Source organism: Aethalodelphis obliquidens, unplaced genomic scaffold (genome assembly GCF_003676395.1).
Source record: "Aethalodelphis obliquidens isolate GAN/ISIS:26980383/991018 unplaced genomic scaffold, ASM367639v1 scaffold2, whole genome shotgun sequence".
Lineage (NCBI taxonomy): Eukaryota > Metazoa > Chordata > Mammalia > Artiodactyla > Delphinidae > Aethalodelphis > Aethalodelphis obliquidens.
In genome coordinates this window covers 35,246,608-35,258,845 of record NW_020837946.1, presented here as the reverse complement: position 1 = coordinate 35,258,845, position 12,238 = coordinate 35,246,608, and the positions used below count along the sequence as shown (strand labels likewise).

Below are 12,238 nucleotides of genomic sequence, written 5' to 3'. Positions count from 1 at the left end.
AATCTAAAACAATGATACAAATGAACTTATTTACAAAACAGAAATAGACTCACAGACATAGAAAACAAACTTATTGTTACCAAAGGGGATGGGGGGGGAGATAAATTAGGAGTTTGGGATTAACATATACACACTACTATATATAAAATAGATAAACAACAAGGACCTACTGTACAGCACAGGGAACTATATTCAATATCTTGTAATAAACTATAATGGAAAAGAATCTGAAAAAGAATATACACACACACACACACACACACACACACACACATATATATATATATATATATATAAAGCTGAATCACTTTGCTGTACACCAGAAGCTAACACAACATTGTAAATCAGCTTATACATCAATAAATAAATAAATAAAATGCTTAAGGAAAAAAGGAAGTCTTTTCCTAATATTCTATAATTTGCTGCACAAAGGCCAAGCCAAATTTTAGAAATTACTACTTGTTTTGGCCCACATAACATTTTAGATAAAGGCCACCTTTGTTCTCAGCCTGTGACTTGTAGGCAGTGTCTTTGTTCCTCTAGTCATATAAATAAAATCCAGAAGGATAGAGATAATTCATAATTTTTGAATGACAGACAATTGAGAACTTGATGAAGGTATATGTACCCTCGCCCCAGAAAAATGCACATGGTCATTTTTTTTGCTTAGTTTCCGAGGTTCACAGGTCCTCTGAACCCCAACCATGGACCCAGTTTTTAAATCCCAGTTTGAAACAGCAGTTATTAGAGATGGTTTAAAGGTTTCCTTCTCATTCACCTTTATTTTATAATTTTCGTAAAATGACAATGGATTGTGTAAAATATATGTTTTCTATAAAATCAGCGCATGCTATATGATACTTAAAAGGTCTTGCAAAATAAATTCATTTTGTGATAAACTTGTCGAAGACTGATAGACTTTGAATTAAAAATGGTTGTCATATAAGGCACTCAGTTTCCTCATCTGTAAAATGGAGTAATTAATATTAATTAGTCATCATGTTGCATAGATTAATACATGCAAAATTCTATCTTGATTGAAGCAGATATATAATGCCACAGCTGTTTCTTCAGCTATTCTATTTTCCGTGAAGGAACACCTGCTTAGAATGTACCTAAGGAGTTCTTTCTTTCTTTTTTGATAATTAAAGCACTGCTATGGTATGGCTGACATCTGGATTCACTTTTAAAGGCTTCACTGTGTTTTTCTGGCCCCTGGGAGATTCATGAACTATAATGCATTAGATGGAAATGTGTTGATGGGCTTCATTTTGCAACAGCAATTTTACTCTTGCTTTGTTATTTCCCCACTGCAATGAGTGAGAGCTGCCACTCTGTTACTGCTGCTAAGAGATTAAGGGAACTGAGTTGAGCTCCAGAAATTTAATATGCCATATAATGCCTGATTTATTTTGATTCTGGCTTTGACTTGAATTGATAAACTCACTTGGGACTGCTTTGCAGAATCAATATCCAGGGATTAAATTTTCTTTATAAACTGGTTCTGAAATAATTTCTTTGGGGGGACATGAAAGTCTAAGTTCTCTTAACTATTTCCAAGAGCTATAGAGAAAAAACTTTCACAAAAGTAGTCTAATATTATACATAATTTCCTTAAAAGCTATATTCTTCAATCTCCACTCAGTTATAGCTCACTAAACTTTTCTAGGATTCACTTTATAGAATTATGTACTTTTGTTTAAGGTGATTATAAATTATATACATTACTGCCTCTACCTTGACATTTTTCTTGGCCTGCTACTCAAAGCTAACAATACCAATGATGAAAAGTGTATCAGTCATGGCTCACAGCTGCAAGTAACATAAGCTAATTCTGACTGAATGAGCAGAAAGAAGTTTAAAAGGAAGTGGGAGATCTCAGAAAATTGTTGGGAGGCTGGAGGAACAGGGATGGAACTAAACTTCCAGGAATAATGCTTACAATTACCCGTAGAACTGCCCCAATGAGGAAGTCAGAGTCTTACTTACTTCTGCCCCAACAGACACTAAAAGCAAGTGCTGCCCCTCCCACTCCCACCAAGGCCACTTCTGCCCTAGGAATTTAACGTTGCAAGCACTGCACCCCCAAATGTCAGATGCCTTTATCAGCAAATTGATTTCCGATCAGAATCTTTGCTTCCTCAAAGCTACTAACTTCCAGATCAAAGTCTATGCAGGTATGCTGAATGTTGAAGCTTAGGTCACATGTCTGTGCCCTCGCTATGACAGTCTGGAAATTTCGTTTTCAGAGCTTACCTTGGGGAAACAGCACTTACATTAAGATCGGAAATTCCCTAAACATAGCAAATATATTCAAAACGTCCTGGGCAGCCAGAAAATATGAAAATGTTTACTACAGGAGAGAATTAATATTTGTTGAGAATATATGCTAAGTGCCAGGTACTTTAAATACATTATTTAATCCACAAAAAATAGATATTTTAATCCTAGTTTTTTAATTGAAGTATAGTTGATTTACAATGCTGTGCCAATCTCTGCTGTGCAGCAAAGTGACTCAGTTATACACATACAGACATTCTTTTTTTTTTTTGCGGTACGCGGGCCTCTCACTGTTGTGGCCTCTCCCGTTGCAGAGCACAGGCTCCGGACGTGCAGGCTCAGCAGCCATGGCTCACGGGCCCAGCCGCTCCGCGGCATGTGGGATCCTCCCGGACCGGGGCACGAACCTGCGTCCTCTGCATCGGCAGGCGGACTCTCAACCACTGAGCCACCAGGGAAGCCCCAGACATCCTTTTTTATATTCCCTTCCATTATGGTTTATCCCAGGATATCCAATATAGTTCCCTGTGCTATACCTGAGGACCTTGTTATTTATCCATTCTAAATGTAAATAGTTTGCATATACCAACCCCAAACTCCCAGTCCTTCCTTTCACCACCCCTCCCCCTTGACAACCACAAGTCTGTTCTCTATGTCTATGAGTCTGTTTCTGTTTTATAGACAGGTTCATTCATGCCATATTTTAGATTCCACATATAAGTGATATCATATGATATTTATCCTTCTGTCTCTGACTTCACTTAATATGATATAACCCTATTTTAACGATGGGAAAACTGAGGCTCAGAGAAGTTGTTACTAGCCCAGATCATTTTGTTGGTAAAATGGACAATATAGATGCATGTCCAGGCTTCTTTCCTTCAGAATTCTTCCCTGTCTCACAATGTATCTCTGATTTTCACTTCCCAACTTCTAATTCATACATAAGCAGCAGTGTACTAAGTGGGGCAGAGGGGAAAGAGAAAACATCAGCTCCAGGAGTAGGCAATACGGGATGCATTAGCTTCAAGAAAATTTAAAGACAATAACAAAACAGAATAAAAATAGGTCTATTTTTTATTATCTTTATCATTATGTGACAGCAATTTTAAAGAATGTCAGCAATAAAATATTCCTTCTTGTTGAGGTGGACTGTTCCCCACTCCTTGGTACATCAGTATATATAAGAAGTCCTGGGCTTCCCTGGTGGCGCAGTGGTTGAGAGTCCGCCTGCCGATTCAGGGGACACGGGTTCGTGCCCCGGTCCAGGAAGATCCTACATGCCGCGGAGCGGCTGGGCCCGTGAGCCATGGCCGCTGAGCCTGCGCGTCCGGAGCCTGTGCTCCGCAGCGGGAGAAGCCACAGCGGTGAGAGGCCAGCGTACCGCAAAAAAAAAAAAAAAAGTCCTCAACTGAATTTTCAAGTTTTTTAAAGAGAAGGATGTTTAGAACTTGTCATTGAAGTGCCATAAACACTTTTACGTTCCTAGAATAGACCATAAAAGGGATATTTAACACATGACATGTCTAAGTACCTTTTAACATTATTTCTAAGAAAGTAAGTTTTAATTTTCCATTTAGGAGTATATCTCTCCCAAGTTTGGCAGTGTGAGTGGGGCTCTTTTATCTTCTAGTAGCATCAGAGGCTCTGATAATAAGGCTTGGAGAGTTCCTTTGGCAGTAGAGGTTCTCTTGGCGATGAGGAGGGAGATGGATCCTAGTAATTTATACAGTAGACTAGGAAGGAGTATCTCTTTATTTTTATTTTTATTTTTATTTTTTCGGTACGCGGGCCTCTCACTGTTGTGGCCTCTCCCGTTGCGGAGCACAGGCTCCGGACGCACAGGCTCAGAGGCCATGGCTCACGGGCCCAGCCGCTCCACGGCATGTGGGATCTTCCCGGACCGGGGCACGAACCCGTGTCCCCTGCATTGGCAGGCGGACTCTCTACCACTGCGCCACCAGGGAAGCCCAGAAGTATCTCTTTAAATTGGCAGGACAAAGATACTGTCTAGGTGAATCCGCAGGTGTAGAGAACTTGAGATCTGAAAGAATTACTGTACCCCATCACCAAGTCTTATAAATTCTATCTCCTAAACGTCTCTCAAATAAGTTCTCTTTTCTCCTTGGCCTACTCAGATCCTAATACTATACAACCTGGACTACTGTAACATTCTGCTAGCTGGTCTTCCTTCTGGTCATTAGTCTCAGCCAATTCCAATTTATTATCCACATAACTGTCAGCATGATCCATCTAAGCATGAGTGAGATCATGACATCACCTTGCTTGAAACCTTATAATGACTTTCATGTCCTCAGGAGAAGAATGCTAACTCTTTTGCAAGACTCAGAAATTTCTTTAAGACACAGCCCTTCTCAGCTTCTTTGGCTTCATCCTTTGCCATTCTTTAACACTATGGTATAGCTAATCTGAACTACCTGCACTCCAAATGTGTTCTGATCTCTTAGGTCTTTCTGCTATCGCATATGTTGTTAATTCAGGAGCCTAACTCTTATTTGTTGTCCTCTGATAAGTATTCTCTCCTTCCCAAACTCAAACTGTATTAAGTACTCCACACTCTACTCTGTCCCACAGTATCAGAGGTTTGCTTTCATATTAAGACTTAAATTACAGAAAAGTAACTGCATTCTGGTCTGGCTTCTACCATTCTATAACTTTTTTTTAAGGCAGTGGCTATGTGTTTGATCTTTGCTACTCCAGCATTTAGTGCAGATTTTGGTAGATATTATACAGTCAGTAAATTTTTTTTAATGAATGCCAGGTTCTACATAGTATACAAGCTGTTGAGGAGGTGACAGTCTAGTAGTTAAATTCACATAACTAAAACACAAGGCATAAGATGTGTCACAAGTGAGGTTTAAATGAAATGCTTTGGTTATTTTAAGGAGAAAGCTCTCAATTCCAGTTTTAGGGTGAAGTTGGGGTACAAAATGGGGAAGGGTCAAGGGAGAAGAGGCATTTGAGATGAACTTTGACAGAAGGAATTTTAATATTTGGAGATGCAGCAAGTATAGGAATAGGTTAGGTGATATACTTATATAGTAAAGCGAGGGTGTAATACAAAATCATATAGTCGTCCCACTGAGCAAGTAAGAGAGTACAGGAAAAAAAGCTGGAGAAGTAGTTTAGGATTTCAATGCTGGCTAAGTACTCAGTATTTAATTTAGAAAGCAACTATACTATAATTAAAGGCAGTAAACAGCAGAAGAGAGACTATTAGAGCAAATTTAATAGTCCCAGTAAGGAGTAACAAGGTCATCTTTGACAGGTAATACAGTATAGACAGGCAGACAGACCTGGATCACTTATAAGTGGTATGATTTTCAACATGTTACTTAAACTCGCAAATCCCAAGTTTCTTCGTTTATTTCAAAAGACTGCTGTGGTTAAATTTATGTAAAGAGATTAGCACAGTGCTTGGCATGTACCAAGTGCTTGAATTAATCAGTGATATTTCAGCAGCAACTGATAAAAATTCAACTCAAATCAGCATGAGCAAATAAGGGAAATTATTAAAGGGCTATTGACAAGCTCAGTGGAACAGAATAAAGAGCCCAAAAATAGAACCACACATATATAGTCAAATAATCTTTGACAAAGGATCAAAGGCAATACAATGGAGCAAAGATAGTCTTTTCAACAAATGGTGCTGGAACAACCGTACATCATGTGCAAAAAAATAAATTTACACACAGATCTTACACCGTACACAAAAATTAACTCAAAATGTATCATAGTCATAAATGTAAAATGCAAAACAATAAAATTCCTAGAAGATAGCATATGAGAAAGGCTAGGTGACCTTGGGTTTGGCGATGACTTTTTAGATACAATACCCAAAGCACAATCCATGAAAGAAAAAAATTGATAAGTTGGACTTCATTAAAATTTAAAACTTCTGCTTTGTGAAAGACACTGTTAAGAGAATGAAAGACAATCAGTAGGTTGGGAGAAAAATCTTTGCAAAATACATATTTGGTAAAGGACTTGTATCAAAATGTATATAGAACTCTTAAAACTCAGCAATAAGAAAAAAAAAAATTTTTTTAATGGGCCAGGGACTTCCCTGGTGGTCCAGTGGTAAAGAATCCGCCTTACAATGCAGGGGATGCAGGTTCAATCCTTAGTGGGGGACCTAAGATCTCACACGCCGTGGGGCAACTAAGCCCATGCACCACAACTACTGAGCTCGTGCCCCTCAACTAGAGAGAAGCCCGCGCACCACAACGAAAGATCTGCATGCCGCAACTAAGACCCAACAAAGCCCCCCAAAATAAACTAACTAAATAAAAATGGGCCAATATCTAAGCAGACACCTCACCAAAAAAGATATACAGATGGCAAGTAAGCATATGGAGAGACACTCAACATCATATGTCATCAGAGAATTACAAAATGAAACAATGAGATACCACTACACATCTATTAGAATGGCTGAAAGCCAAAACACTGACAATAGCAAATGCTCGTGAGAATGTAGAGCAGAAGGAATTCTCACTCACTGCTAGTGGGAATGCAAAAATTGTACAGTCACTTTGGAAGACAGCGGGCAGTTTCTTGAAAAACTAAACATACTCTTAACATATGATCCATCAACACTACACTCCTTGGTATTTACCCAAATGACTTGAAAACTTATGTCCATAAAAAACCTCCACACAAGTATTTATAGTAGCTTTATTCATAATTGCCAAAACTTGGAAGCAACCAAGATGTCCTTCAGTAGGTGAATGGATAAAGAAACTGTGGTATAACAACACAATGGATTATTCAGCAATAAAAAGAAATGAGCTATTATGCCTCAAAAAGACATGGAGGAAGCTTAAATGCTTATTGCTAAGTGAAAGAAGTCAATCTGAAAAGCCTACATGCTATATGATTTCAACTACATGACATTCTTGAAAGAGTAAAACTGCGGAGACAATAAAAAGATTGGAGATTTCCAAGGATTCTAGGGTTGGGAGGAAAGGAGGGATAAAATAGCTGGAGCACAGGAGATATTTAGAGTAGTGAAACTATTCAGTTTGGTACCTTAATGGTGGATACATGGCATTATGTATTTGACAAAAATCCATAAAATGTAAAAGACAAAAATTGAACCCTAATATAAACTATAGATGTAAGTAATCAACATTATTGGCTCATCAATTGTAACAAATGTACCACAGTAATGGAAGATGTTAATAATAGGGAAACTAGGGTTGGGGGGAGGGGGAATATGGGAACTCTCTTCCCCTCAGTTTTTTTGTAAATGTAAAACTTCTCTAAAAATAAGTTATAAATTTAAAAATTTGCTAAGCAGTACATATAAAACTCATGTACTTTAATAAAATATGAAAAAGTTGTTCTTATTAAAAAAAAAAAAAAAAAAAGGCTAGTGAGGTAACTCCCAGAAACAAAGGCAGCCCAGGGCCTCAGGGACTAAAACTAGGATTTGATTCTCTTTGTTTTCTTTTGTTTTCATTCTCTGATAAGTAAGAAGTCTTTCTTCACATATCAGGAATAATGACATTCCCTTTCCATTGCAAAAAAAAAGGTCTAGATTGATATCTGAGCCTGGTGGCAGTGTGGGGAATCTGGGATACTAAGTCAATTAGGAAATTATATTGAAGCCTTGAAAAATAGTGACCTATGTTATGTGATAGCAAACAACTGGCAAAACTGTTGCCTGCAATAAGATGAAAAATGAGCCTAATGAAATTTTTAAAAATTGAACTTATATCCAAATGACTATAGATTCATGTGCAGTTATAGAAATAATACAGAGAGATCCCATGTACCAATTGCTCAGGTTCGCCTAAAGGTAACATCTTGCACATCTATAGTAATTTACTTTGTTCTGAAGTCAATTTTACCTGATACCCTTTACTGTTTTATTTTGTTTAATGTTTGCATATTATATTTTTTTCTGCCCTTTTAGTTTTTATTTGATGTATCATTATATTTGAAGTTAGTTGCTTATAGACAACATAGAGTTGGGAGGTGCTTTTTAATCACTTCTGCCAATCTCTGCCTTTTAATTAGTGTACTCAGACCAATTACATTTAATATAATTATTTATATGTTTAGGTTTTAGTCTGCCGTTTTAAATTTTGGTTTGTTTGTTCTGTTCCCCAGCACCACCTCTCCCCCAAGCTGTCTCCTTTTTCCTGCCTTCCTATAGGTTATTTGAGCATTTTGAGAATTCCATTTTGATTTATCTATAGTGTTTTGTAAGTATACCTTTTTGTAGATTCTTAATCAGTTGGATCTAAGTATTATTTTATATATCCATCACTTATCAGTTTACTGGTGTCATCATTTTACCAGTTTGAGTATAGATACCATACCTCTCTTTGCCCTTCCCCATTTATAGTATAACTGTCTTAAATATTTCCTCTATACATTTATATATGTATGTAGAAGAAAAATTATAGCATCAGACAGTGTTGTAATTTTTTGCTTCAACTGTCAAACATAATTTAAAAAAACTCAAGAGGAAAAGGAAGGCCTGCTGTATTTACCCATATTTTTGCTCACCATGTTCTTTCTTTCTTCCTGATATTCCAAGGTTCTATCTTTTATTGTTTCCTTCCTGTTTAGAGAATTTCGTTCAGTTATCCTTTTAGGATAAGTCTGCTGGTTAAAAATACTCTTAGTTTTCTTTCATCTGAAAATGTCTTCATTTCCCCTTCACTTCTGAAGGATATTTTCACTAGGTATAGGATTCTGGATTGACAGTTCCTTTTTTGTCAGCACTTGAAAAATATTGTGTTACTTCCTCCTGAGCTCCATGGTTCCTGATGAGAAATTTGCTGTCATTTGGGTTATTTTCCCCCTATAGGAAAGGTGTCAGTTTTCTTCGGATGCTTCCAAGGTTTTTTCTTTGTCTTTAGTTTAACTATGATGGGTATTGGCATAGATTACTTTAGCTTTGTCCTGTTTGGGATTCACTCAGAATCTTAAATCCATAGGTCATGTCTCTTGCTAAATCTGGGTACTTTTCAGCCATTATTTAATACTTTTTCAATCTTACTCTTTTTCTCCTCTTCTTCAAAAGTCTAATGACATGAATGTTAGGTGTTTTGTGATGGTCTCACAAGCCCCTAGCATTCTGAGTTTTTTTTTTTTTTCCAGTCTGTTTTATCTCTGTTGTTCAGACTGGGTAACTTCTATTACTCTATCTTCAGATTCACTTATTCCTTCCTCTCTTCCCTACATTCTCCTTTTGAGTCCATCCATTATGTCTTTTTTTTTATATCTTCCATTTCATTGTTGAAACTTTCAATTTCTTCCTTGAGGCTATTTGTTTCAAGTGTGTTTGTAATTGCTTGTTGCAACATGTTTTTTATTGCTGCTTTAAAATATTTGTCAGATTATTCTAACATCTCTGACATCTAACTTTTGGTATATGTTGGTTGTCATTTTTCAATCAGTTTGAGACTTACCTCATTCTTGTTATAACAAGTGGTTTTCAAATGAAAACTGGAATTTTTTATATTATGTTTTATGATTCTATATCTTATTTAAAACTTTAGTTCTAACTCACTTTCTCTGATACCACTCCAGCTGAGAAGAGTTGCTACCTTATTACTACTAGGTGGAGGTAGAAGTCTAGATTCCCCACTTGGCCTGTTTTGACACTGGATGGGAGGGAACAGTTCCTCATTACTACTGGATGTAGATGTTCTGGCTCCCCACATGGTCTATAATGACACTGTGGTAGAGGAGATCTCATTATTGCTGGGCGATGGTAAAAGTCCTGACTCTCCAGTCCAGTGTAGTATCCACTGCACTGTGGGGGTGTGTGGGGGAGGAATGGAAATGAAAGTCCAGGCTCTCTACTTGGCCTTCTCTGACACTACCCTGGCAGGGGTGTTGGGGTACCTCATTATAAGAAGTTGAGGCTCCTCACTCAGCCTTTGCTTGTTGGGTGTAGCCAAAGTCTTTTTCTGTGATATTTGGCTGGGATAGAGAATTTGTTTTCTGAAAGTTTTCTATATTTCAAGGCTTCCCTTTTCCTGGTGCTGTGTCTAGGAGAGGCTTTTTTGAGACTTCAAGACACATATTTGTCTGTGTCCACTGGTGTTTCTGAATTCTTTAGCATCACTTCTGCAGTATGTAAGGCAAAAATAAAACCTAGGGTATTCACCACCTTGATATTCCTTGAGTCCCAAGGTCTCTAGCCTGTCTGATTTCTTTTTTCCACCATTCAGAGTCATCTTATGTGTTTTATAAATAATAACTTAGCCAAATCTCCTTGATATCTTATTTTATTCCCCTTGTGCTTGATCTCTGAATTCTAATGATCTGGAGTGGAGCCTGGGTGTGGTTGCTTTAAAATATGTCCACAAGAGTTTTGGCAGTCCTCCCTTCAAGGAGCCTAATCTCTGTTTCATTAGTTGTTTTTTCCGGTTTGTTTCCTTGTTGTTTTGTTTGGAACAAATTCCTCCGTCTTCTCATTTTGCTTAACTTTCTCTGTCTCTGTGAAATTAGGTGAAACAGTTACCTATCCCAGTTTTGAAGGGGTGTCCTTGTTTGGAAACATCTCTATTCAGTCTATGTGTGCCCAGTGGCTTTGGTGGGACAGCTGGATCTGAAGTGAGCACTGGTCAAGTCTTCCACTAGGGTGTGCTGGTAGCTGTCACCTTTTTTCAGGGGCTGGAGATAGAGGGGCTAGAACCAGAGCCACATGTAAGTTGGGCTTCTCCTGTGCTCAGTGGGTGTCACCACCCTCTCAGGGGCAGGATCAGGTCCCAAGGTATGGGGGCAGAAGCCCTGAGGGCCAGGTCTGAGCTGATTCTGCTCCTTCTAAGCATGAGATCTCCCCCCCTCCCAAAAAGGACACCTTTGCCTCAGAGGGGTTCAGTGCTGGAGCAACAGGGGCCAGAGTGAACACCCAGTGCTATTTAGGTCTTTAAATTCTTTCAACAATGTTTTGTAGCTTTCAGTATACAAGTCTCTTCCTTCATTAAATTTATTCCTAAGTATTTTATTCCTTTTGATGCTATTGTAAATGGAATTGTATTAATTTCATTTTAGATTATTCATTGCTAGTGTATAGCAACACAATTAAGTGTTGTATATTGATCTTGTGTCCTGCAACCTTGCTGAACTTTATTATTTCTAATGGTTTTTAGTGGAGATCTCTGTTAGAAAGGAGTAAACTCAAACAACTGGTTACAGTAACTTTGTATGTGTAAGATCTCTAGAGAGAAAGGAAAGCCCAGCTCTTAAGGAGAATAAAGAGAGGAAGTGCTGAGCTGTCTGTGCCCATGGTTGATAGAAAAGTAGTGATTTACAAAACTGGTCTTCCTGGGAAAAGGAAGAGGGGACAGAGAAAGAAAACAGATACTTCAGTAATATCACTGGGACCTATCAGAAGGAATTACAATGTTAATGACTTACCATAAATGACATAATACCTCAACCGATGAATTGAGAGCTATTACTTTTTCTAGAAGTGGCTCCTGTAGGGTTGTGTAAATCCTTGACTGTGGGGAAAAAACCTTGTGCTCACTTCAGTCTGTTGCTTTACTCTGCCCTTTAAATCTTTATTTGTATTTCTCAAAGACTTCAATTACCTTAGAGCTATTGAAATAACTTTTTGTATATTTATTGTTACTACAATTAATTTTCTTTCCAAAACATGAGAACTCCCCATCCCCATCAATAGTGACAGATTCAGTTAAAATGTCAACCTAAAAACAAGACCACAAAAATCAAAAGCTGCATTTGGAGTACATGAACATGTTTGGGTTTTTGGATTACATTTCAGTAATCCTCTACTTAACAAGAGACAGTAACAACGTGCATGTGATTCACAAAATAGAATGAAGGCTGGTTGCCAAAATATGGTTAATATATATTCATTATTATATAATTAGCCTCTGCTTCTTTTTAACCATTTATTTTTAGAAAGCAGTAGATAGATATACTTAAAATAATAAACAATTTT

At 37.6% G+C, this 12,238-nt stretch overlaps 1 protein-coding gene across 7 annotated transcripts in view; it reads right to left on the bottom strand.

Moving 5' to 3' along the window:
• FTCDNL1 (formiminotransferase cyclodeaminase N-terminal like) overlaps positions 1-12,238 on the bottom strand; it is a 93,658-nt gene that overhangs the window by 80,165 nt on the left and 1,255 nt on the right. The window lies entirely within an intron of this gene.